Genomic DNA, 26676 nt, shown 5'->3' with positions numbered 1-26676 from the left:
TGTCAACATTTTTTTTGTTTAGAATTAACTGTTTTTATGTGACCTTTTGTATCGGTCAGGTTTTTGAGCTGATACCACTTTGTATCATATGAAGATGACGAGCTACCCACGAGTTGGATGAACATGATAAAGACATGCGCCGCAGCCTCACCCCGGTTCGTATGGATGTGAATGAATGTTGGTGGTGGGGGAGGGGCCGTAGGCGCTGATTGGCTGCCACGCTTCCGTCAGTCTGCCCCAGGGCAGCTGTGGCTACTGATGTAGCTTACCACCACCGGGATGACTGTGTGTGGGTATGACCTCTGGACTCTGTAAAGCGACTTCGGGTGACTTGAGAAGCGCTATATAAAATAAATGATTCTTATTATTATTCTTATTATTATGATGACTGCCCACTTTGACAAAGTTTCTTTTTCATTATAAATATGTGTACTTGATTTATGTTATTGTTTATGTTCAGTAAAAACCCTTAAAACTCAACTATTTGATTTCACACGAATTGAGCTCCACAGCCGAACCTGGGGACAACATCCATGGACTGGTTAAAAACCTTGAAATTGAGCCACAGGTTACAAACTGCATGAGTACAATCTGATTATAATTTAAACCAACTTTGGCCGGCGACGATTATCCAATGGGCCAATCATGAGCCCTCACTTTGGGAAACAATCCAAGTCAAATGTGTGCTCCGCTGATAACGTTTCCAATCAGAGCGGCCTGCCTGCATGGCAACTATGTGAGAAAATGAGAGCGAGATAAAGACAGGGAGAAAATTATTTGTGTAGACGGTTTACTGCCACCTCAGCAAGGTGCAGAGAGCATTTGACATTTGCATTCTGGTATTTTTGTTTTGACCATCCAGTTACTCATAACTGACTTTGTTTTTCCAGAGCACACGATTACATGATTTCCTCTGTGTCAAGAGAAGATGTGCGACATAGGAAAGTTTAAATGCACAATTTCATATCCTCCAAATCGAGGCTTAAAGGATGTCTGATGCATAAACTCACACAGCTAACAAGTCAAATACACATTGCTTTCAGGGTAAATATTTTTTAGCAACTCAGAATCCGCCTACACATTCTCACCATCCCTGTCACTCACTTCCTCAAACACTCTGCTGAGGTTCCTATCACGCCACTTCCCCGTCCTTTCATCCCTTCATCCTAGCTCTCCAGCTACATCGCAGATTAGCAGCTGTAGTCGTTATAAGCCGCAGTAACTGGCGCAGATTGTTCTTTCCTCTGATGAATAATCTCTATTAATTAACACAGGAAAAGCAAACCCAATACGCCAAGAATGCAGATTAAGTGTCAACCACACCGTGGGATGCCAAGTGTGGCAGAAAAAGAACGGGATGGCAGCGGCTACTGAGCACACATCCAAAAACAGTGGCTCCATTCGAGGGGAATTCACCGTTTCTTGAGAATAGAAGTCAATCTGTTGTTAGGCTGCCACAGGGAAACAATGGCAGTCGACAATATGCTGCAAATATGCTGCATGTTTCATGAATGTGAGTGATATAAAGCGGAGGAAGCAGTTATAATACCTGTGACTCAACGGATCCCATTTCCAAACTTTTTGATATGCTCTTTTAATGGTAAACACTTTTCATAGACCTTCAGCAAGTTTATATAACAGCTTCCCTTTAACATTTATAGCTTACATTTATAAATTTAAATGAAACAATATGCATTGCAAAAAAATCAGCTTGCAATACTTTAGCACAGTCTTTATATCTAATATTACAGCAGGTACAATTGCATGTTGCCAATATGCTGTGTCGTGCATATTAGTCTTGAATCCCGGGTGACGAGGAGGCCGGGGATAGCCGCCAGGGAAGGAGTGGCTGTTTCTGAGGCAACAAAGACGCAGAGCGACACAAGAGCATCGCTCACTGAATTCCCCTGTGATGAGAGAGGAGAGCTGCATGCAGGGACAATTGAGAGGAATGAATACGGACAATAAAGTCAGAGAGGAATAATTAGGGCTAAACCAAGCAGAAGAGAGGAGGGAGTTGTTTGTGGTACATGCCAATTCAATTACAGGGGATGGAGGTTTGGCTTTGGTTCTGACATAATGGGGGATCTTGTACAGACCAGGACTAGATCCCTATTAGACTCTGAGGGAGCCTGACTGATGCATAGAGCCCACCTAGTGTACATTATTGTGTGTGTGTGTGTGTGTGACAAAGCATAGTCTATGTAGATCCATAAAAGATGCGGCACTGGTCACATTACACCACATACCCACACTCTTCTCTCTCTCTCTCACTCACAAACAAACACTCACAAGCAAACATACAAACACACACACACACAAAATAAATCCGTTACACACTCTGGTAACAGGAGGGAATTGTGACTTCAAACACAGATATGGAGACAGCATCAAATACACAGACAGCTGCAGTGTGACTGATGGCTGTGTGACACCCACAGCGGTTCATGTTCAGGTCCAGAGAGAGCAGCTTTTGTTGAGGCCGTTTGGTAGAAGAAAAGGCTAAATGTGGTCCGACGGTAGTCGAAAAGCTATCGATTGCAGCCTAAGAAAGGGCGATATTTGTCACTGCACAGCACTTTCAATTTGAGCCTCACAACGGCAGCGAATGACGAAGAGCAGGGATGCAGCACATTTTATAAGTGCTAAGTGCAGTTTGAATGAGTGCCTCAATCCAACCCATCAATGATGCACTTGCAAATTATAGATTTATAAATACGACATAATGAAAGAACCGCAAAGTGAAAGATTTAGGAGCAAGATAAAGAAAAAAAGGCAGAAGAGAACAAACTAAATAATTATGACGGATTGTCCGTGGTGTTTGGTAACAGATAACAAACCAACAAGCCTCATGCCCATCCCGTGGCTGACAGACATGCACATCGGCTTTATGATAATACAGGGGGGTAGATCAATAGAGTCAACACCACATAGCTCCTCGTACTGTGCTTCATGGTGTCAGGATAAATGAACTCGCTACAGGCCATTCACACCTGCAATACTCTTGAACATAGAAAGCAATATGAAAAAGTCTGGATTCAGTCCACCTGGGGAACAGTTCTCAGATCTGAGGCACTCGTGTTCAACCAAACCAAACATATGCTCACATGTACAAAAATGCCTCTGTAGCAAACACTTGCACAAGTCAGGCTTCTGGGATTTAGAGTGGAGGGAGTGACTGAAGAGGAAAAAGGCTTTACAGAGAGAGAATCACATCACTATGTCCTTGATTTGGTCACCTTTGTTTTTCTGTCGCAGTCGAGTTAGAGGGAAAGAGAGAGAGGAACACACTGAGAGGGAAAGAGATTTATCACAACTGGACAGGTGTAGCTGAAGCAGAGGTTGACTGAATGGGACGATGGGAAATGACTGCGATATGAAAGGAGACTTCAAAGTCTTTTGCTCAGCGTTTAGCCCTCAGAGTGGATGAAACACATGCATGCTTGATAAGCTGAGAAGCACATGCGCTCGTGCTTCCAGGCATGCATGTCGCATTGTTCCGACACTCTCAACACATACCAGCACACCCTGCAGCTACACAAGCCACAGAGAATAACATTGATATTGCATCCAGCTCCAGAAGAAAGGCTTCTTTGGCTTTAATCTGAGAGGCATCCATGCTTTTATTCAGAGGCAATGATGTGCAGTCAGGGCAGGCAGAGTAGCTAGTGGTTATAAACAAACTGAAATTACATTTTTATTTTTACACTATTTTAATAGTATTCAAAGTCCATCTGGTTCAAATATATTTGTAAAAGTGTTATTATCAAAATAAAATATGAGAATAGCAGCAAGGAAAGGTTCTGTCTCTCTTTTCCTTCACTCTCTGTTCAACATAAGTGTGCTCTTTCATCCTTTGTGTCTGACAATACATATTAACATTATAGTGTTCTGTAGGAATGTGTCAAACACAAACTAAATATACATATTTGTAATGCATGTGTTAATTTTCTCACACGCACCATATTTTTGGCAGTTGGGTTTTGAATATATTTTTACTTGGGTCTTAGATTAGATTCTATTTTAATGTATTCATCCCCAGGGAGAAATTTGACGCAGCAACAATTTTTTTTCACAAATTTACAATCAAATAAAATAGCAGGGCATATTACATTTCATAATTTAATTGATGGACTGGGGGGGGGGGGGGGGTCATCTTGAGCTCTGAAACTAGGAAGTCACTGACCAGTCATCTACTCAATAACTCAATCTAATGAAGTGACCCCAGTGACAGCAATGACCAGGACTCACACAGCCTTGACTCTCCATCCATTGGCCTTCATTGGTAACCTGGCAGTGACTCATCGCTTCAGGCCTTGAAGGGCAGAACGACAGCTAGGTGTCCCAGCTGATGCTATGGTGAGTGTTAGCCAGTCAAATAATGTGCAGTAACTTTTCAAAACACTAGTAAATGTCCTTATATATGATGATAATTAAATACAATCTGGAAATGTAATAAATAGCAGCTTAATACAAGCAACTTTATATTTGAACTGGTCCAATTGCCTTCCATCAACATTGCTTTCTTATTATATTGTTAAAGTCAGCTGCACCTTTCATAAAGTATCCATGGATATGCAATGTTCAGTTGCAGTACAACTAACTACTCACTCATTCCCATCATGATGTCTATGTCATGCATCTCTCACACTCCATTTACACTGAAGTGACACTCAGTTGAGATCCAACACTCGCAGATCAGAGACTTGGCAGTCTCCTCCAGTCTGAGTGCAAGGGCACATTGTGTGTTTACTTCACCATCAGCGAGCGTCAACCTTCACAACCCGACGCTCGACTGAACAGACAGCCTCGGTGGCAGCCGTTCATCTCCCCGTCTGATTGCCATCAGCTGTCTCCCACTGCCAAGGAACGGGGCTGCATTTGAAAAAGGTCAAAGTGCCGTCCCGTAAACAGCTTTTCGAAATCCTTCTACAAGTCATAGGTCAAGTTTATAAAGAGCAACAATTACCCCCAAGGAGCTACAACCCACAATGGAGAATGTTTTACAGATGCTGGGATGGCATAACAAATGAAGTCATAATTCCTGAGAAAATATTTAAACCTGAACTAGCAAATTAACATTTGATATAGACTCTTGACTAAATGTTAATTGTGGTGCAGAACCTTGTGAGAATCCAGGATACGGCAGGTCCTAACTGGATATGTTTCTTTTATGTAAATCAATCCCATAAACAACAAATCTATCACTGACGTACACTAATACTTTTACAGGAGCAATTTGCACATTTGTTGGGGACTATTTTGAACTCCGAATTTAGTGAGTATATTATTTATACCACCAGTAGAATGTATAATTTCTTAAAAATAAAATACAGTCCCTCTGCCCCCTGGTGGTCACATATCACCGACAGTTACTTTAAACACAATAACTGTATCAGAAGTAAGTCTGTAATTGAGAAGCTACAAAAGAATGTATTTATGTCAAAATGTAAAAAACACAAACAAAGTTAATCGTCAGGCAACAACAGCAATCAAAAAAAAGAAAGCTCTTGGCGACTTTAAATAGTCTGTATCGATCCTCGCTTCTAATAATTCAGCTGTGTCTGAGGATGACCTTCTTAGAGGGACTTCCTTTCATTATAATCCAGCCTCTGAGCTTTAGAAGACAACACAGCTTGAAGACAGACAGGAACAAACAGTGCGCCTATTTATCTCCGAGCTGCCTTCAATGAGTGCAACTTCATTAAAAACTGTAATGTCATTAGAAAACGTTGTGTGCTGCAGCATAATTATTCCCCAGATGAATTACAGTTTCACATTCACAGAACATTCTGGCACTCTGAGCACCATTTTTGTATACAAAGAGAAGCTAAATCAATAGAAATGTTACCTCTGACAGGAGGCATAACAATATACAAGTACAATATAACGAATAAGAATGAATGAATACAATGTGTATGAAATGTAGACAGGATGCTTGGAAAAAAATATGACAGCAAATACTGACCCAGTTGTTTCTGCTTCTTCTACAACTTTATTTTACACCAAACATAACTGCTCCTTTATCTCACTACTTCAAAGTGGATCCGACATGTGACCTATTTGTAAACTTATGAGTGGTTCCCCATTTGCGGTGATGTATAAATCTTCATCTACAAGGCACTACAGTCGATTGAAAGTGTTCGTACTAGTGTGGTTCTCTCAACTCCCCACACATGTACATGACGAATTGTTCCCTCGAGTGTCTTGTGGAAGTTAATGAGGATTAACCTGGCTGGCATAGACACAGGACGAGAGAATTATAGACGATTGTCAAGGGGATTTCTAAATGAGTTCAGATTTATCTCGTCAGAAATGGCTTTAAAAATGTACACGTTTCTTGAAGGACTGTAGATAATGTAAGCGCTTATTAGCTTTTTTAAAAGCAGCCAACTACTAAACAAGGGAAACCAATGATTCAGCTTCCCTGCCTCCCGTGCCGCTCTAAAATAAGATGTATGAGCAACGTATGGTTGAAGGAATTGATTGGCATTTGGAGTATTTTAATTATTGACTTTGTTCCCAAGAGTTTGATAAGCAGATCAATACCACTGTCTTGTCTGCCCATTGAGCGATAGCCAGAAGGTGATGAACTTAAGGAGTAGATCACCATGTTGTCAAATATTATTAGCCTATTGGCTGGCTTCAGTGTGATAGGATTCATACCATTCGTATGACTGACCGTTACGTATGAAGCTGCAGCAGGAAGACTGAAAGGAAGGGGAAATAGCTAGCTTTGATTTATCGAAAGTAGACACACATATTTAAATGCTGGTGAGCAACAATTGTTGAGCTTTAGAGGTGTATTGAAGGTGCAGATATTGAACTTTGGAAAAAGCTACCTGTGTCCATCTTTATGCTGAACTAAGCTAATGTGAACATACTGTTCTGGATCGGAAGGGTCTCTTGTGTCCTTAAAGTATCAGTGCAGTGACGGATGATAAAAGAACAATTACTGTTTTCCTTTGCCACAGTGGAGAAGGACAGACACCAAAGACAGGGGACAATCTATAGAAGATAATGAGAGACAGCTGGGGTCGGGTGGAAATGAGATGAAAGAAAGTAAACAGAGGCAGTCAGGGTAGGCGAAAGAGTGAATGATAGTGAGGGTAAATAAAGGGGGAGCAAGAGTGGAATGGAGCAAACAAACAGGGATTTGCAGATGAAAGTGGGTAGAGAACAGAAACAAAACATTACATGACAAATTGTTCCCTCGAAAAACACATTATTTGTAAGGACTGTGTGCATTTGTGTTTGTGCATTCAGTTAACAGCACACAAGGATGAGTCATGCTGGGCTCATGCCGATTGCTACCAGTCAGTATGGATAAATAGCCCAACAATTTGGATCCAAAGGTTGTAGTGCATCACATATTTCGAAAAAGGGGGTCTTATTTCGATTCCATATGCGTTCACATATACCTTTCCCCTACACTTCGCATCTGTCATTTATAAAACTGCGCATGAGCATCATTCTGCAAACATCTGTTTATGTGTATGCTTGTCAGCAGACGGGCACACACAGTTGGGATGACATGCAGAGATGAGCATCCATGCCCTGCAGCTTAAAGCCAAACAAATCCTTATCTAGACAGTAATCCTGGTATTAAGAGAAGTTTAGCTGCTGCGTTATGATACCTTGCTATAAGCATGTCAAGTTTTATTTCTGGAAGAAGATAAGACAGAAAATAAAATTTCAAAAAATACATCTTGATTTAGAGGGGTTATGCAATAATAATAGAGCCGTTCATCAAGTCACCGTGGTGATGCGTTCATACGTGGAAGCCACGCTGATGAATCTTAATCCTAAATCTCCTGACTAATGAATACGAAGCCAAACCCATTAGCAGTTTCCACCGTCGTTATGGAAACAGGTAATGACTGACAAGATGACGCGAGTCAGAGGGGAGTTAAAGAGAGCTCCCTTAAAGTAAACTCTGCTCCGTCCTTGCCCCAATGAGGTGTTTGGCTTTTTGTTTCCTCATTTCCCATCTACCTTCCCTGTACTCCCTTTTCAAAACACACACACACACACAGTCTGAACCTTCACGGTGGTGGGCTGAATCACTGCTGCTTCTGTAGCTTCCCTTGTGACCCACACAGTGGGATTCACACACAGCTAGAGGCTAATAGCCCTCGTTAGCCGTTCTCTCAGTTCCCCAGGAGCCCCACTCACACTAAACTGTGAGATGCTCATGTATGCTGTCATATTACCAAGCCAACAGACCACTGCTAAAGTCTGTTGACTTTATGTATTAATAAGGGAAACATTAAAGGAAAAAATACATGTTAGGATATAAACATATTCACCATCTTGCTGAGAGTGAGGAGGGAAGATCAATGCTATTTAAAAATGAAAACCCCCACAGCCAGCTCTGATTTAGCTTAGCTTAGCATAAAGATTGAAAGACAGGGGAGTAATACCAATAGCCTGACCTTTTGTAACACAGGTATATAAAGCATCTTGCAATCAGGGGGTTGGCGGTTCAATCCCTGCCCTAGTTGATGTATCCTTGAGCAAAACACTTGATCCTGAATTGTTCCCTGTAGCTGTGTTTACGGTGTATGGATGTAACATGATTGGAAGTCGCTTTGCATAAAAGGATCAGCGAAATTAAATGTCATGTATAACAGCATTTTAATTTCCAAACATGTTTCTCAAGAGTTACAAAATACACTCTAAAACTGTTCTTGTTCTTGTTACTTAAACTCCATGTACATTAAATGTGATATGTACAATAACTGAAATGTCTCTTTAACCCTTGTGTCGCCTTCGGGTCAATTTGACCCGATTCAATGTTTAATGTCGGTGTTCTTTCGGGAGTCAACAAACAAACATAAAATACCTCACACTTAAACTTGGAAAACAATATTAATTCTAATAATTTTCTGGAGATTTTAATAGCTGGGGTCATATTAACCTCAAGGGTAAAATATGTTAGTAAATATAAAGGTAACAGGAGGGTTAAACATTGAATCGGGTCATATTGACCCGAAGGCGACAGGAGGGTGAAACATTGAATCGGGTCAAATTGACCCGAAGGCAACACAAGGGTTAAACAAACATATATAATTTTATATATATATATATGTATTCTATATTTCTGAAAGAGTTTGGTAGCAACATATCACATCTCCTTGACCTTATGACAGCAAAGCATCAATTAAGCAGTAACATGATACTGTACTCTTTACTGTATCTCACCACATATCTAGGCTGTAATGAAGGTTATACCATAGCTATCATAATGCAAGTCACTATAGAAATATGGCCAGATATGTGGTGCCCCAAGGTGCTTGTGGTAATTAGAGAGTGTGCCACTGCAGCTATACCAGCAAGTACAAAACAAAAACTGATCCGCAGTTAGCCCAAACTGAGTCCATAATATATGACCATGATATAAGATTTAAGAAAACAACACAGACATCAACAGGTGCTAGGAGAGAAGAAAAGGGAAGAGGAAGGGCAGCGAGAGTGTACAAACGTTGGGGTGTCAAGAGTCTATTAGCAAGGATGGACAACTTTATTATGTACTTTATTTGTATTATGTTCATGTATTTTTTGAGCAAGCACAAGGCAAATCATGAATTCATACAAATACTAGAGAGTTTAGTAAATGCTGCAGTCAGCATCATGTCTTCAACTGCACTGTTTTCAATATTTTGAGTGTATGATGCCCTTGACTGTTCAGTACATCTCTGGAATGTTCTGTAAACCCATAAAAAAATCTAAATCACTTCATAAATATTTCCAACTGGAACTGGGAGTGAAGAGAGAAATATTATTGCTGATATAACACAGAGTAGAGCACATTAGGATAATAAAGTGTCGCCGATACAAAATGTGCCCATAAATTACAACGCAGCCGAGGAATGTGAGCCACTAGATTTCCTTCAGGTGGAGGATGTAACTTTGCCCAGTAAGTAAGTAAGTAAGTAAATCTTTATTTGTATAGCACCCTTCACAACACGAATGTACAAAGTGCTTCACATCCTTAAAATAGGTAAGATAAAAATAATAAAATAATAAAATAAAATAATGTTACCTTGAGGCCTCGCTTGATGGATTTACAACATCAGTCATGTCGGAACCAACCAGAAACTAGACCATAATTCACAATTGAATGCGTACAGACAGGGCCTCTGCTGTACAGACCTCGAGGCGCTGCTAGAGGGAAATCATGAAACACCGTTAAAAGCCCCCTATGGCTGCCCGACGAAATTGGATCGATTTGAAATCCTATTGGGAAATGGGAGGAAAATGGAGGAATAGTAGTTGCGCAAATTGAATGCAGCTACTGGAAGACCAAACAATCCCAATCTTATCTGCTTCGGGCCCTACCAGGACGGGCCTTGGCCAAGGCCGTGACTGGAACAACAACTCCCGAAGATCACTGCGAGACTCTCATTCCTTCCCCTTATTGAGGCTGCTGCTACAGACCTGGATGAGCTAACTGACACTGTGACATCATATATCAGCTTTTGTGAGGACATGTGTGTGCCGACCGACAAAACCTTTCTGCACATACAACAACAAAACCCTGGTTCACTTCAAGACTCAGGCAACCAGGGCTAAGAGGAGGCCTACAGAGGTGGGGACAGGATTCTGTACAACCAGGCCAGAAACACACTGACGAGGGAGATCAAGCTAAGAAGAGCTACACTGAAAGCTGGAAAGCTGGAAAAAAGTTTTCAGCCAAACTCACGTCAGTTTGGAGAGGCCTGGAAGTACTCACCAACTACAAGAGACCATCCCCCACTTAGGACAATCACCGACTGGCTGGCGACCTGAATGTCTTCTATTGTAGTTCGACAAGCCCACTTCCACCCACCAACTGCTCCATCATCGAACAATCACCTCCACTCTCTGACTCACCTCCCATCCCCCACCCCACTGAGGATCTGCGAAGAGGATGAGTCGGCTCTTTCAGAGGCAGAAGATCAGGAAGGCTCCGGGCCCAGGCAGTGTGTCCCCTCCTGCCTGAAAGCCTGTGCTGACCAGCTGTCCCCATCTTCACGGAGATCTTCAACCGATCACTGGAGCTGTCAAGTCCCTCCTGCTTCAAGCTCCTTGATCATCCCGGTGCCCAAGAAATCCTCCATCACAGGATTAAATGACTACAGACCCATCGCCTGACGTCTGTGGTCATGAAGTCCTTTGAGAGGCTGACCCACCACCTGAAGGACGTCACAGGGCCCCTGCTGGACCCCTGCAGTTTGCCTACTGCAAACAGGTCGGTGGATGCGCGAATAAATATGGGGACTGCACCATTTACTGCAACCTCGACTCCCCAGACATATGCAAGGGTTCTGTTTGTGGACTTCAGCTCTGCATTCAACACGATCATCCCGGAGGTTTCTACAACCCAAACTCTCCCAGCTCGTGCCAGCCCCACCTGCCGGGTGGATCACAAACTTCCTGACAGACAGGACGCAGCAGGTGAGGCTGGGAACCACCCAGCACCCGACCATAAGCACTGGCCCCCCAGGCCCCAGGGATGTGTGCTCTCCACTGCTCTTCTCCCTCTACACCAACGACTGCACCTCAGAGGACCCGTCTGTTAAGCTCTTGAAGTTCTTAGATGACACAACGGTCATCGGCCTCATCAGGAACGGTGGCGAGTCTGCGTACAGGCGGGAGGTTGAACAGCTGGTCCTCTGGTGTGGACAGAACCACCTGGAGCTGAACAAGCTCAAGACTGTGGAGTGGACTTCAGGAGGGAGCCCCCAACACTATCCCGCTCACCATTCAAAATAGCACTGTTCCTGCGGTGGAGACCTTCAAGTCTGGGATCCACAATCTCCACGGAGGACCTGAAGTGGGCCTCCAACATTAACATCCGCAAAAGGCCCAGCAGAGGCTGTACTTTCTGCGCCAGCTCAGGAAGTTCAACCTGCCTCAGGAGCTGCTGATCCTTTTTACTCCGCCATCATCCAGTCTGTCCTCTCACTTCTTCCACTGTGTGGTTTGGATCGGCCACCAAACAGGACAGAGTCAGACTACAGCGGGATCGTCAGGTCTGCAGAAAGAACCATTGGTTCCAGCCTCCCTCCATTCTGGACTCCGGACCATTGTCAGAGTCAGGCAGGAAAGATCACTTCAGACCCTTCACACCCCTGCCACAAGCTGTTGCGACTCCTGCCCTCTGGTATCCGCTACAGAGCACTGTACGCCAAAACCACCAGACACAGAAATAGCTTCTTTCCACTGGCCGTCACCATGATGAACAATTAATCAGACGCTTCCATCTGCACTATCTGCACCTTTTGACTACTGTCTTTAATGTCTTTTTTATATTTATCCCGCTTATTGTATATTGTGTGTGTGTATAAGTACGGAAGAGCAAAGTGTAACCGGAGTCAAATTCCATGTATGTGCAAACCTACATGGCCATTAAAGCTGATTCTATTCTATTCTATCCACAGACACCTGTGGTTGTTTTCTCCCCAGGACCCTTCAAGGCTATCTCCATGGCAACGACCATCTTGCGGACTGAGAACTCTGTCCGTTGTGGCCCTTGGGGAGGACGGCATGTACCCACTCACACACAAACTTCTTCACACTGATATGCATCTACACCCCCCCACCATCCCACGCCTTCGCCTGCTTCCACCCCAGTGTGACAGGACGCGCCTGGCTGGCGTGAAAGAGCTGCTGGACCGGCTGGCTGCTTGTCGGTGCTGGTTACCTTCTGCCCCCAATGGATGGGCTTAGATCACCCAGTTTTTGGATTACCTCCCCTCCCCCCTTCCTACTTGTTGCAAGTCATGTCTAAGATGTATGTGCTTATGTGCTAAGGTGTTTTTTTCCTGCTCCCACACTGTACCCCTCTGGGGCATAGTCGGGGTTGTTGTTTCGCCTTCTTCCCTCATGTTATGCTGTAATCTTTCATCCACCCTTTCTTGCAATTTCGATGCTTTTGTACCTGTACTCTAGCAAACGACAAATAAACCATCATCATCATCATCTTCACACATTTACACAATTTCCTGGAGTTGATTATATTTCATGTTTACCTTTCATTAAATATTGTATCTGTTAATGCTTCATGGCTTGTGTATGTATGTATATATATATATATATATATTGTGGCATCACAAGGGGACAGGTAGTGGAGGGACGCTACATTCACACTCCAGTACAGCGGCCACCTGACAAAATGGCCGCTCGGGCGGAAACTACAGCTCCCAGACTGCCTCACCACTCACCCAGCTGCAGGTGTTTAGGACAGCTAATTGAGGCAGGGCTGGGAAGCTTAAGAGGAGACAGAGGGGAGAGCAGAAGGAGGGAAGGAGCTGGACAAGCCAGGAGTGGAAGGGCCTCCAGGACGAACAAGAGGAGGACTTTGTTAAGTGGACGTTGCTGAAGATAAGTTTTTGTTTAAGGAAACTTTTTCTCCCCCGGGACGCTTTTTGTTGACGAATGGACTTCTTTTTTAAATTATGTTTGAATGAATAAACATTCCCGTTCATTTTAAACCTTGCTATTTTGCCTGTTTGTACTCCTTCCTTGCACTGCCCCACCCTAGCCGGCACTAGGGACAGCCCGTGACAATATATATATGTCATATTTTGTCACAATATAGGTCGAAAAGTCAAGTAAAAGTGAAATCATCTTCAAGAATACAAGTTTCAAGACTGCACATGCCTGCAAGACCCGATTGATGTCTGAAACCTGCCGAGTGGAGACCAAACAGCAATGTTTAGAGAAACATTCCACATTTCCGTCTGACTTTATCTTTCCTTGAGACAAATCTCCAGGGGAAACTGACATTTTCAGAAACCGAGTCTTTATCCGAAGCCGTGTTGGTACAAAATATTAAAACCTTCTCTGACATGAAACTCTCACTGCAGTCCTCTCTAAATCTCCAAACCCGTGTCCCAGAACGCCTCCAACATCATTGATGCCAACTTGTAGATAGCTTAGAAACACTAAGAAAGGGAAGATAGGCCTCTCACTGACATTTAAAGTTAACTTTTACATTAAGAAGAAGCAGTAGCAGAAAACTATTACCATTTAGAGGCAGTGAAACAACAATTTGTAGTCTGGATACTTTTAAACTTTAATTTTAATTATTAAAATGAAGACTGAGTTTGAAGATGGGTGTGGTCTGAGCAAGGGGGGTAGGAAGTGAGGAAGCCCCCCTCCACTTCCAATCCCTGGTGTGAGTCCATCCCATAATAGTTCATAGTTTAGTTCCGTCTCCACCAAAGAGTGAAATAGCTCTTTGTCTACAAAGACCATTTTGTAATTGTTCTAACGGCTACTGCTTTGACCATTTACAAGTTATTAGTGAACTAAAACAGTAACGTGATGGTCTGTTAGTCATTTGAATATTTGTGAAATAAAAAATATTGATAACTTTATAGCTTTAAAAAGGTTTAATCACTTTTAACCAATAACATAATTCTAGCCATGAGTGAGAAAATGTTGAAGCTCATGCCTCCAACTTGCATCTTCTATTAGTTTTTGTAGGCATATTTATTTTCATATTTTGTTGTCATTAATCAGAAATGATGTTTCATGTTCAAAGCTTCTACTGGATTGTGTGTCTCACAAACAGCTACATCTGCCATTCGTGATAATGTACCTCCCACAACAACTAGCCGAGCAGACTATGGAGAAGAGATGAATCCGTGCACGAGGAAGGTCATTTTATTATTGTGTTGAAACATTCACTGCGAGTCTCATTGGTCCTGTTGCATAACAACACATGCTTCCTAAATGCACCAGGGTGACAGTGCAAGTTCGCTTCAACATTAATCTAAACATTAATACTGTCGTCTGTCTGGGTGGAGAACAATGCTAAAAATAAAAGCAGCAAACTGTCTCACAATTAGGAGGAAATTAAACTACCATGTAAGAGAAAACTGTTGATTTATTACCTTAATGTAATAGTCATGCTTACAATAAATATAGTTAGTTCAGGGGTGTGGTGGAGAGAGAAAAGATCCTGAAGGTATTAATATGAACATTATGAAAGAGTGTTACAACACCAGGGTTACTTACTGTCAATAGAAACCATCAAGGCACATTACTTCTTGGATTGCTAAGCCTTCAGGTCTCAAGACATAAACTTATTAGAGCAGTGCAGCACATGGATCTTCCGTTTTGAAGATAACACAGAAACATCACAAACTCCTCCAGCAGCATTCATGAAAATAATTACTCATCATATGGAACAGTGGCGAAGTATCACTCCACGTAAAACTAACAGGTACCACAGAGATAACCGTGCAGGAGCAAACTCACCTGGTGTGTTCACATTACTTATGGCCCATTAACAAACACCGGTGGGGGAGGGAGCGGATATGGAGCTGAACCGGGCCGTACTCCCACAGAGCTGCACTGCTGTGCAGTGACCCGGCCTTGCATGTCACATTGCCGCAGTTCAGCCAATTTGACTCCACGCACCAACCGAGCACGCCTCTAAATCAGTGTTTAATCACTAGAATGACAAGCTCAGCTAATTATTGCCCTCCATCTCACCCACATCCTCCCGCTCTCTTCGCCTGTCAACTCATTCTGCGGTGTGCTGCCTGCTCAAGTACTCATGCGACGACTGGCTATTTCGAGCTACGCTGTCGTCTGGAGCCGTGTTAAATGAGGGTCTTCTTTCAGCCCGCTAATTATTACGATCATCCTCCACCGCTCAAGAATACCCGGCTCACTGCTTGTTTGTGCGCTCCAAACAGCCCGTCTGTGCTGGGATAGCTTGCTGCAAGTGAAAACATGGTCGGGTTGGACTGGATGTCTGAAAGAGTTTCTCTTAACACGGAATTGGGATTTAATGCCTAAAAATGATAGTGTGCCTTGTAAGAGCATTTCTGATTCAATAAAAAAAACTCTGGTTTACAAATCTGTCTCCTTTCAACAAGTATAAACACACCAGCAAAGACCCACAGGCACATGACATGATCAACAACTGCATCCAGCCACGAGACACTGAGCCTACTTGATGAGAAATGCTCAAAGAAACACGCGTCGGTATGCATTCATCTATCTGCAGGATGCCTATGGAACTTAAAGAAGGAAGGAATCGTTTTCACATGGACAATATCCACGACAAAGCTTCTGTTTTGACTGCACATTATGCTTTTAAAAGGCCACAATGAAGCCTAACGAGATTTAAGAGATACAAAACTCTCAATCTTCACACAATTTATAATAATGCTTTTCAGTACAATATGATGATCACAAAATAACCTGAGACCTCAATAAACATGGAGCACATGAGGCCACGTTGAGAAAAACAGCACTGGAGGACCATCAAGTATGCAATGACACCTGACTCCTGAGGAGGGCACTAAAAGCAGTGGAGAACCTATTAAATACAGAAAGTAACAGCCATACATGCTATATAATATAAAGAGTTATTTCATTAAGAAATGCTGAAGGCCTTGAATGACACTGGATGCTCAAAATAAAATGCAGAATTCTCAATCACCAAAAAAACGAAACCATATTTTTAACAGCACCTGAAACTTTTACAGGTGAACATATGAGATTGAAGTTTGACAGAAAAGCTTTTCCTATTTAGCAATAAACAGCGCAGACTTAAACTGCATTATGCCTGAATATGGTGAAGAAAAAACCCGTCTGATTTGAGGTTGTGGTTTACAAAGAGACTGGCAGAAGTGTTGCGTGTCACTCAGTCTGGACCGAGGCCTGTGGTCAGCCATTGGGCCCAACAAAGTGTAGCCATGTGTTGTCCAGCCAGGTCCTGACAGCATGGACAACAGTGCTCCCTATGGGCCCAGCAAAGAAGGTCCTTTTCAAAGACTGCACAAAGATGGGAGGGTTAAGAGACTCAGAGTGTATTTTAATAATTTAAAGAATGTGATTTTTGAGGCCATTGGTCGCTAATCCAGGAAACTTGAACAGGTTGTGTTGCTGGACACTAATGGCCACCGTTGGCTGAGTACAGTGCAGTAAGTATTCGGATAGTGATGTATTTGTCTTTGTTTGGGTCGTTCTACAGCAATGGATTTTAAAAGTTAAACGGGTTCAAAGTTTTTAGGTTTGAGGTTGTTCAATTTTAGGTGAACATTAGGTCACACTGCTTTATAGCCAGAAGTGGTAACTATAAAAGGGCTGCTATTTCTATTTAACATCTAACACCTTCAGTTAGTCAGTACTTTACACTGAGAGTCATTGTTCACCATTGTTATGCTGGATGCACACAGACAAAACTAAATTGTCTGACTTCCAGACGGCAGTGCGTGCTAGTTCTTTTTAAGATCAAACCCAAAAACATATTCTTTTCCAATTTCTTTTAAAATCTAGCTGGCGGTAGCACCTGGCAACCCCTTAGAGAGCAGAGCCAAAGCCCCATTAACATATTTGGTTAAGCATCTGACAACCTGGCAACCGAGCAGCGCAGCTGTGCAAAACTCTTAATACAGAGGACAATCATAAAACACAATCAGTCTCCAATAGAACACAGGACCTCGATGGGGTCACTGACTCCTGTGCACCCTGCAACACAGTCACATCAGGAGAACCGCAGGTGCTGCAGTAATCACATGTTAATATGTCACTGGACTAGCAATCTGTTTTCCCCACTTAGCTAAAAAAGTGGTTAATCCTGCTAATGATAGCGAGTAGGAAGGAACCCATTCTGGCTATATATTTAATTGCAATTAAAGATGAATGCTGGGTTTCCCTAAATGACAAAGAGACGTCTGGATGTGTATTCCACATGTCTCCATATGACCCTGACTACACCCCTGCTTTCCTTCACTTAACCACAACTGTAATTGCAGATGTAGAGCTGGCGGGGATCCAGCACTGAACTAATAAGGACCAGCAGATGAGCAGTGCGCCCCAAGCTTCATCCACCTATCCTATGAAATACAGTACCACCCCCCATCTAAGTGATGACCTACAAAGGTGGGAGTGGGAATATTGGACTAGCTTAGTCAGAGAGAACTGCGCCTGTAAAATGACATACAGTATGTGTCAACATTAGCAGGCCTGCAAACACAACCACCCTAATAAAGAGAAATGGAAAGAGGGAGAAAGTTGCTTAGAGTAGCAGAAGGAATAAGAACATACAGTGATCAGGTGCCAAACCAAAAGTGAGCAGCAGCAATCCCACATCCACCCCTTATGCAGAGTCATCACAAAAGATGCAGCTACAGTTTGTGTGGGTTTCTAATCAGCTGGCTTTGACTCAGCAAGTCATCGGAGCTCCTCAACGGGCCGTATGACTCAGACAGGAATGGCTTTAATCATTGGACTTTGTTTCAGCTATTGATGGCTGTTTGTTATTGTTGTCACCATCCCCCACCCCAAAATAAATGGAGCTGTTGTTTGAGAGGAGGAGACACGTTTGGATGGATTACGACAACAGAGAAAGATAGCAGACGCTTTGTCTCGTCAGCAGTAAAAAGTTGCATCCCTGAGATACATACTCAATCAATTCTACTGCAGCAAGTGTGACTCTATCAATCACCAGCAACATGTCGAGAGCTATGACAAAACGGCAGCAGCTCTACCCAACGCATTCTGTGCACTTAATCATGCAGCCAAGAACGACCGCTGCACTATTCATCTTGATTTTTGATACTGAACAGAAGATGAAAGATGCATATACACTACCGTTCAAAAGTTTGGGATCACCCAGACAATTTCGTGTTTTCCATGAAAACTCACACTTTTATTTATCAAATGAGTTGCAAAATGTATAGAAAATATAGTCAAGACATTGACAAGGTTAGAAATAATGATTTGTATTTGAAGTATTACATTTTTTCTTCAAACTTTGCTTTCGTCAAAGAATGCTCCTTTTGCAGCAATTACAGCATTGCAGACCTTTGGCATTCTAGCTGTTAATTTGTTGAGGTAATCTGTTGAAATGTCACCCCACGCTTCCTGAAGCACCTGCCACAAGTTGGATTGGCTTGATGGGCACTTCTTGCGGACCATACGGTCAAGCTGCTCCCACAACAGCTCAATGGGGTTGAGATCTGGTGACTGTGCTGGCCACTCCATTACAGACAGCATACCAGCTGCCTGCTTCTTACCTAAATAGTTCTTGCACAATGTGGAGGTGTGCTTTGGGTCATTGTCCTGTTGGAGGAGGAAATTGGCTCCAATCAAGCGCTGCCCACAGGGTATGGCATGGCGTTGCAAAATGGAGTGATAGCCTTCCTTATTTAAAATCCCTTTTACCTGGTACAAATCTCCCACTTTACCAGCACCAAAGCAGCCCCAGACCATCACATTACCTCCACCATGCTTGACAGATGGTGTCAGGCACTCTTCCAGCATCTTTTCACCTGTTCTCGTCTCACAAATGTTCTTCTGTGTGATCCAAACACCTCAAACTTGGATTCATCTGTCCATAACACCTTTTTCCAATCTTCCTCTGTCCAATGCCTGTGTTCTTTTGCCCATACCAATCTTTTCTTTTCATTGGCCAGTCTCAGATATGGCTTTTTCTTTGCCACTCTGCCTAGAAGGCCAGCATCCCGGAGTCGCCTCTTCACTGTCGGCGTTGACACTGGCGTTTTCGGGTACCATTTAAAGAAGCTGCCAGTTAAGGACCTGTGAGGCGTCTATTTCTCAAACTAGAGACTCTAATGTACTTGTCTTCTTGCTGAGTTGTGCACCGGGCCTCCCACTTCTCTTTCTGCTCTGGTTAGAGCCCGTTTGTGCTGTTCTCTGAAGGAGTAGTACACACCGCTGTAGGAAATTTTCAGTTTCTTTGCAATTTCGCATGGAATAGCCTTCATTTCTAAGAACAAGAATAGACTGGCGAGTTTCACATGAAAGTTCTTTTTTTCTGGCCATTTTGAGAGTCTTATCGAACCCACAAATGTGATGCTCCAGATAATCAACTAGCTCAAAGGAAGGCCAGTTTTATAGCTTCTCTCATCAGCAAAACAGTTTTCAGCTGTGCTAACATAATGCACAAGGGTTTTCAAGGGTTTTCTATTCATCCATTAGTCTTCTAAGGTGATTAGCAAACACAATGTACCATTAGAACACTGGAGTGATCGTTGATGAAATGGGCCTCTATACACCTATGGAGATATTTCATTAGAAACCAGACGTTTCCACCTAGAATAGTCATTTACCACATTAACAATGTATAGAGTGTATTTCTGATTGATTTAATGTTATCTTCATTGAAAAAAACAATGCTTTTCTTTGAAAAATAAGGACATTTCTAAGTGATCCCAAACTTTTGAACGGTAGTGTACATACGAGTGCAGACGCATACATTTTATCAAGAACTCTTCCCTCGCTCTCACACAAATGTGCTGCGGCAAACCAGCAGAAGCTTCAGCTAATGGAGCACAGCTCTCAGGATCTGCATCTCCTGTGTCTCATCAAGGACGGATGTCTTCCCTACTCTCTCACGTCCGTCCTCTCTCTACCACTTATCGTCCGCCCGCCTCACGCCTCGTCTCCACATTCTCCTGAAGGTATTAATATGAACATTATGAAAGAGTGTTACAACACCAGGGTTACTTACTGTCAATAGAAACCATCAAGGCACATTACTTCTTGGATTGCTAAGCCTTCAGGTCTCAAGACATAAACTTATTAGAGCAGTGCAGCACATGGATCTTCCGTTTTGAAGGTAACACAGAAACACCACAAACTCCTCCAGCAGCATTCATGAAAATAATTACTCATCATATGGAACAGTGGCAGTATCACTCCACGTAAAACTAACAGGTACCACAGAGATAACCGTGCAGGAGCAAACTCACCTGGTGTGTTCACATTACTTATGGCCCATTAACAAACACCGGTGGGGGAGGGAGCGGATATGGAGCTGAACCGGCCGTACTCCCACAGAGCTGCACTGCTGTGCAGTGACCCGCCTTGCATGTCACATTGCCGCAGTTCAGCCAATTTGACTCCACGCACCAACCGAGCACGCCTCTAAATCAGTGTTTAATCACTAGAATGACAAGCTCAGCTAATTATTGCCCTCCATCTCACCCACATCCTCCCGCTCTCTTCCCCTGTCAACTCATTCTGCGGTGTGCTGCCTGCTCAAGTACTCATGCGACGACTGGCTATTTCGAGCTACGCTGTCGTCTGGAGCCGTGTTAAATGAGGGTCTTCTTTCAGCCCGCTAATTATTACGATCATCCTCCACCGCTCAAGAATACCCGGCTCACTGCTTGTTTGTGCGCTCCAAACAGCCCGTCTGTGCTGGGATAGCTTGCTGCAAGTGAAAACATGGTCGGGTTGGACTGGATGTCTGAAAGAGTTTCTCTTAACACGGAATTGGGATTTAATGCCTAAAATGATAGTGTGCCTTGTAAGAGCATTTCTGATTCAATAAAAAACTCTGGTTTACAAATCGGTCTCCTTTCAACAAGTATAAACACACCAGCAAAGACCCACAGGCATGACATGATCAACAACTGCATCCAGCCACGAGACACTGAGCCTACTTGATGAGAAATGCTCAAAGAAACACGCGTCGGTATGCATTCATCTATCTGCAGGATGCCTATGGAACTTAAAGAAGGAAGGAATCGTTTTCACATGGACAATATCCACGACAAAGCTTCTGTTTTGACTGCACATTATGCTTTTAAAAGGCCACAATGAAGCCTAACGAGATTTAAGAGATACAAAACTCTCAATCTTCACACAATTTATAATAATGCTTTTCAATACAATATGATCACAAAATAACCTGAGACCTCAATAAACATGGAGCACATGAGGCCACGTTGAGAAAAACAGCACTGGAGGACCATCAAGTATGCAATGACACCTGACTCCTGAGGAGGGCACTAAAAGCAGTGGAGAACCTATTAAATACAGAAAGTAACAGCCATACATGCTATATAATATAAAGAGTTATTTCATTAAGAAATGCTGAAGGCCTTGAATGAAACTGGATGCTCAAAATAAAATGCAGAATTCTCTATCACCAAAAAAACGAAACCATATTTTTAACAGCACCTGAAACAAACTCTTATATTCACTTTTACAGGTGAACATATGAGATTAAAGTTTGACAGAAAAGCTTTTCCTATTTAGCAATAAACAGCGCAGACTTAAACTGCATTATGCCTGAATATGGTGAAGAAAAAACCCGTCTGATTTGAGGTTGTGGTTTACAAAGAGACTGGCAGAAGTGTTGCGTGTCACTCAGTCTGGACCGAGGCCTGTGGTCAGCCATTGGGCCCAACAAAGTGGAGCCATGTGTTGTCCAGCCAGGTCCTGACAGCATGGACAACAGTGCTCCCTATGGGCCCAGCAAAGAAGGTCCTTTTCAAAGACTGCACAAAGATGGGAGGGTTGAGAGACTCAGAGTGTATTTTAATAATTTAAAGAATGTGATTTTTGAGGCCATTGGTCGCTAATCCAGGAAACTTGAACAGGTTGTGTTGCTGGACACTAATGGCCACCGTTGGCTGAGTACAGTGCAGTAAGTATTCGGATAGTGATGTATTTGTCTTTGTTTGGGTCGTTCTACAGCAATGGATTTTAAAAGTTAAACGGGTTCAAAGTTTTTAGGTTTAAGGTTGTTCAATTTTAGGTGAACATTAGGTCACACTGCTTTATAGCCAGAAGTGGTAACTATAAAAGGACTGCTATTTCTATTTAACATCTAACACCTTCAGTAAGTCAGTACTTTACACTGAGAGTCATTGTTCACCATTGTTATGCTGGATGCACACAGACAAAACTAAATTGTCTGACTTCCAGACGGCAGTGCGTGCTAGTTCTTTTTAAGATCAAACCCAAAAACATATTCTTTTCCAATTTCTTTTAAAATCTAGCTGGCGGTAGCACCTGGCAACCCCTTAGAGAGCAGAGCCAAAGCTCCATTAACATATTTGGTTAAGCATCTGACAACCTGGCAACCGAGCAGCGCAGCTGTGCAAAACTCTTAATCCAGAGGACAATCATAAAACACAATCAGTCTCCAATAGAACACAGGACCTCGACGGGGTCACTGACTCCTGTGCACCCTGCAACACAGTCACATCAGGAGAACCGCAGGTGCTGCAGTAATCACATGTTAATATGTCACTGGACTAGCAATCTGTTTTCCCCACTTAGCTAAAAAAGTGGTTCATCCTGCTAATGATAGCGAGTAGGAAGGAACCCATTCTGGCTATATATTTAATTGCAATTAAAGATGAATGCTGGGTTTCCCTAAATGACAAAGAGACGTCTGGATGTGTATTCCACATGTCTCCATATGACCCTGACTACCCTGCTTTCCTTCACTTAACCACAACTGTAATTGCAGATGTAGAGCTGGCGGGGATCCAGCACTGAACTAATAAGGACCAGCAGATGAGCAGTGCCCAAGCTTCATCCACCTATCCTATGAAATACAGTACCACCCCCCATCTAAGTGATGACCTACAAAGGTGGGAGTGGGAATATTGGACTAGCTTAGTCAGAGAACTGCGCCTGTAAAATGACATACAGTATGTGTCAACATTAGCAGGCCTGCAAACACAACCACCCTAATAAAGAGAAATGGAAAGAGGAGAAAGTTGCTTAGAGTAGCAGAAGGAATAAGAACATACAGTGATCAGGTGCCAAACCAAAAGTGAGCAGCAGCAATCCCACATCCACCCCTTTATGCAGAGTCATCACAAAAGATGCAGCTACAGTTTGTGTGGGTTTCTAATCAGCTGGCTTTGACTCAGCAAGTCATCGGAGCTCCTCAACGGGCCGTATGACTCAGACAGGAATGGCTTTAATCATTGGACTTTGTTTCAGCTATTGATGGCTGTTTGTTATTGTTGTCACCATCCCCCACCCCAAAATAAATGGAGCTGTTGTTTGAGAGGAGGAGACACGTTTGGATGGATTACGACAACAGAGAAAGATAGCAGACGCTTTGTCTCGTCAGCAGTAAAAAGTTGCATCCCTGAGATACATACTCAATCAATTCTACTGCAGCAAGTGTGACTCTATCAATCACCAGCAACATGTCGAGAGCTATGACAAAACGGCAGCAGCTCTACCCAACGCATTCTGTGCACTTAATCATGCAGCCAAGAACGACCGCTGCACTATTCATCTTGATTTTTGATACTGAACAGAAGATGAAAGATGCATATACACTACCGTTCAAAAGTTTGGGATCACCCAGACAATTTCGTGTTTTCCATGAAAACTCACACTTTTATTTATCAAATGAGTTGCAAAATGTATAGAAAATATAGTCAAGACATTGACAAGGTTAGAAATAATGATTTGTATTTGAAGTATTACATTTTTTCTTCAAACTTTGCTTTCGTCAAAGAATGCTCCTTTTGCAGCAATTACAGCATTGCAGACCTTGGCATTCTAGCTGTTAATTTGTTGAGGTAATCTGTTGAAATGTCACCCCACGCTTCCTGAAGCACCTGCCACAAGTTGGATTGGCTTGATGGGCACTTCTTGCGGACCATACGGTCAAGCTGCTCCCACAACAGCTCAATGGGGTTGAGATCTGGTGACTGTGCTGGCCACTCCATTACAGACAGCATACCAGCTGCCTGCTTCTTACCTAAATAGTTCTTGCACAATGTGGAGGTGTGCTTTGGGTCATTGTCCTGTTGGAGGAGGAAATTGGCTCCAATCAAGCGCTGCCCACAGGGTATGGCATGGCGTTGCAAAATGGAGTGATAGCCTTCCTTATTTAAAATCCCTTTTACCTGGTACAAATCTCCCACTTTACCAGCACCAAAGCAGCCCCAGACCATCACATTACCTCCACCATGCTTGACAGATGGTGTCAGGCACTCTTCCAGCATCTTTTCACCTGTTCTGCGTCTCACAAATGTTCTTCTGTGTGATCCAAACACCTCAAACTTGGATTCATCTGTCCATAACACCTTTTTCCAATCTTCCTCTGTCCAATGCCTGTGTTCTTTTGCCCATACCAATCTTTTCTTTTCATTGGCCAGTCTCAGATATGGCTTTTTCTTTGCCACTCTGCCTAGAAGGCCAGCATCCCGGAGTCGCCTCTTCACTGTCGACGTTGACACTGGCGTTTTGCGGGTACCATTTAAAGAAGCTGCCAGTTAAGGACCTGTGAGGCGTCTATTTCTCAAACTAGAGACTCTAATGTACTTGTCTTCTTGCTGAGTTGTGCACCGGGGCCTCCCACTTCTCTTTCTGCTCTGGTTAGAGCCCGTTTGTGCTGTTCTCTGAAGTAGTACACACCGCTGTAGGAAATTTTCAGTTTCTTTGCAATTTCTCGCATGGAATAGCCTTCATTTCTAAGAACAAGAATAGACTGGCGAATTTCACATGAAAGTTCTTTTTTTCTGGCCATTTTGAGAGTCTTATCGAACCCACAAATGTGATGCTCCAGATAATCAACTAGCTCAAAGGAAGGCCAGTTTTATAGCTTCTCTCATCAGCAAAACAGTTTTCAGCTGTGCTAACATAATTGCACAAGGGTTTTCAAGGGTTTTCTATTCATCCATTAGTCTTCTAAGGCGATTAGCAAACACAATGTACCATTAGAACACTGGAGTGATCGTTGATGGAAATGGGCCTCTATACACCTATGGAGATATTTCATTAGAAACCAGACGTTTCCACCTAGAATAGTCATTTACCACATTAACAATGTATAGAGTGTATTTCTGATTGATTTAATGTTATCTTCATTGAAAAAAACAATGCTTTTCTTTGAAAAATAAGGACATTTCTAAGTGATCCCAAACTTTTGAACGGTAGTGTACATACGAGTGCAGACGCATACATTTTATCAAGAACTCTTCCCTCGCTCTCACACAAATGTGCTGCGGCAAACCAGCAGAAGCTTCAGCTAATGGAGCACAGCTCTCAGGATCTGCATCTCCTGTGTCTCATCAAGGACGGATGTCTTCCCTACTCTCTCACGTCCGTCCTCTCTCTACCACTTATGCGTCCGCCCCGCCTCACGCCCGCACTCGTCTCCACATTCTCCTCACGTCAGAACTGTAGCTTATATGTAGCTTATTTTAACTGACAGACAGGAGAATGGAAAAGCACAGAAAAAGTCTATATTTCTCCAAGCGTATGCATTACATTTATCTTGAAGGCAAAGTTACATAAGCGACTCAAACATGACAAGAGAAGTCGGACTGGATTTGGTGCAAATTACATTTTGCAGGTTGGAATCACAAGTACATCTCCTGAGATCTAAAAGGAGGGAAGATGAATCTCAACAACATATTGCAAGTCAAACTGTACCAAAGTCTCTTTAAAGACTTTCTATGTCCACGTCTCATTAGTTGCATTGTCCATTACTGATGCCAGGAAGAAACAATGCATCGTGTGTATCTTTGTGGTCTTACAAACATATTGAAAGCATTTCCTATTTGTCAAACCACTTTTTGAATTCATTTTCAAACATGCATTGTTAACATCCATATTTACTTGCAAGCAGTCTTTATCTTCACGACCTTTGCTAGTGTTGCCATGTTTCTTGGTTCGTTATTGCCCCCTCTAGAGCGTGCATCAAATGTGCATCCTCATGCATGTGCATGCAATCAAGTAAAATTAACTAAATGGGGACCCACTCATAAACACCTTGCATCATAGACAATAAATCACAGGAAGTAATTTGGGATAAAGTTTCAAAGATTCAAGAAATGTGCAATAAGCTAAATTCCACCATTGGCAAACATGTGTAAAAGGAGGGCCTGTGTCCAGCGTTTAGTTTGCTGCTTTACAAAGCAACAGTGTTAT

General features: G+C 42.8%; 1 protein-coding gene across 6 annotated transcripts in view; it reads right to left on the bottom strand.

Moving 5' to 3' along the window:
• The window catches only part of myripb (myosin VIIA and Rab interacting protein b), a 110114-nt gene that overhangs the window by 59636 nt on the left and 23802 nt on the right, over nt 1-26676 (bottom strand). The window contains exon 1 of one of the 6 annotated variants that reach the window (XM_056434130.1): nt 4759-4801. The exons of the other annotated variants lie outside the window; for them this stretch is intronic. The gene's annotated coding sequence lies outside the window, so the exon portion shown is untranslated. Of the gene's footprint in view, nt 1-4758; nt 4802-26676 lie in introns of those variants that run through there. 6 annotated transcript variants of the gene reach the window in all.

This window comes from Pseudoliparis swirei, chromosome 16, assembly GCF_029220125.1.
Source record: "Pseudoliparis swirei isolate HS2019 ecotype Mariana Trench chromosome 16, NWPU_hadal_v1, whole genome shotgun sequence".
Classification (NCBI taxonomy): domain Eukaryota; kingdom Metazoa; phylum Chordata; class Actinopteri; order Perciformes; family Liparidae; genus Pseudoliparis; species Pseudoliparis swirei.
The sequence above is the reverse complement of the archived record's forward strand: the minus strand, read 5'-3'. Positions and strand labels throughout refer to the sequence as shown.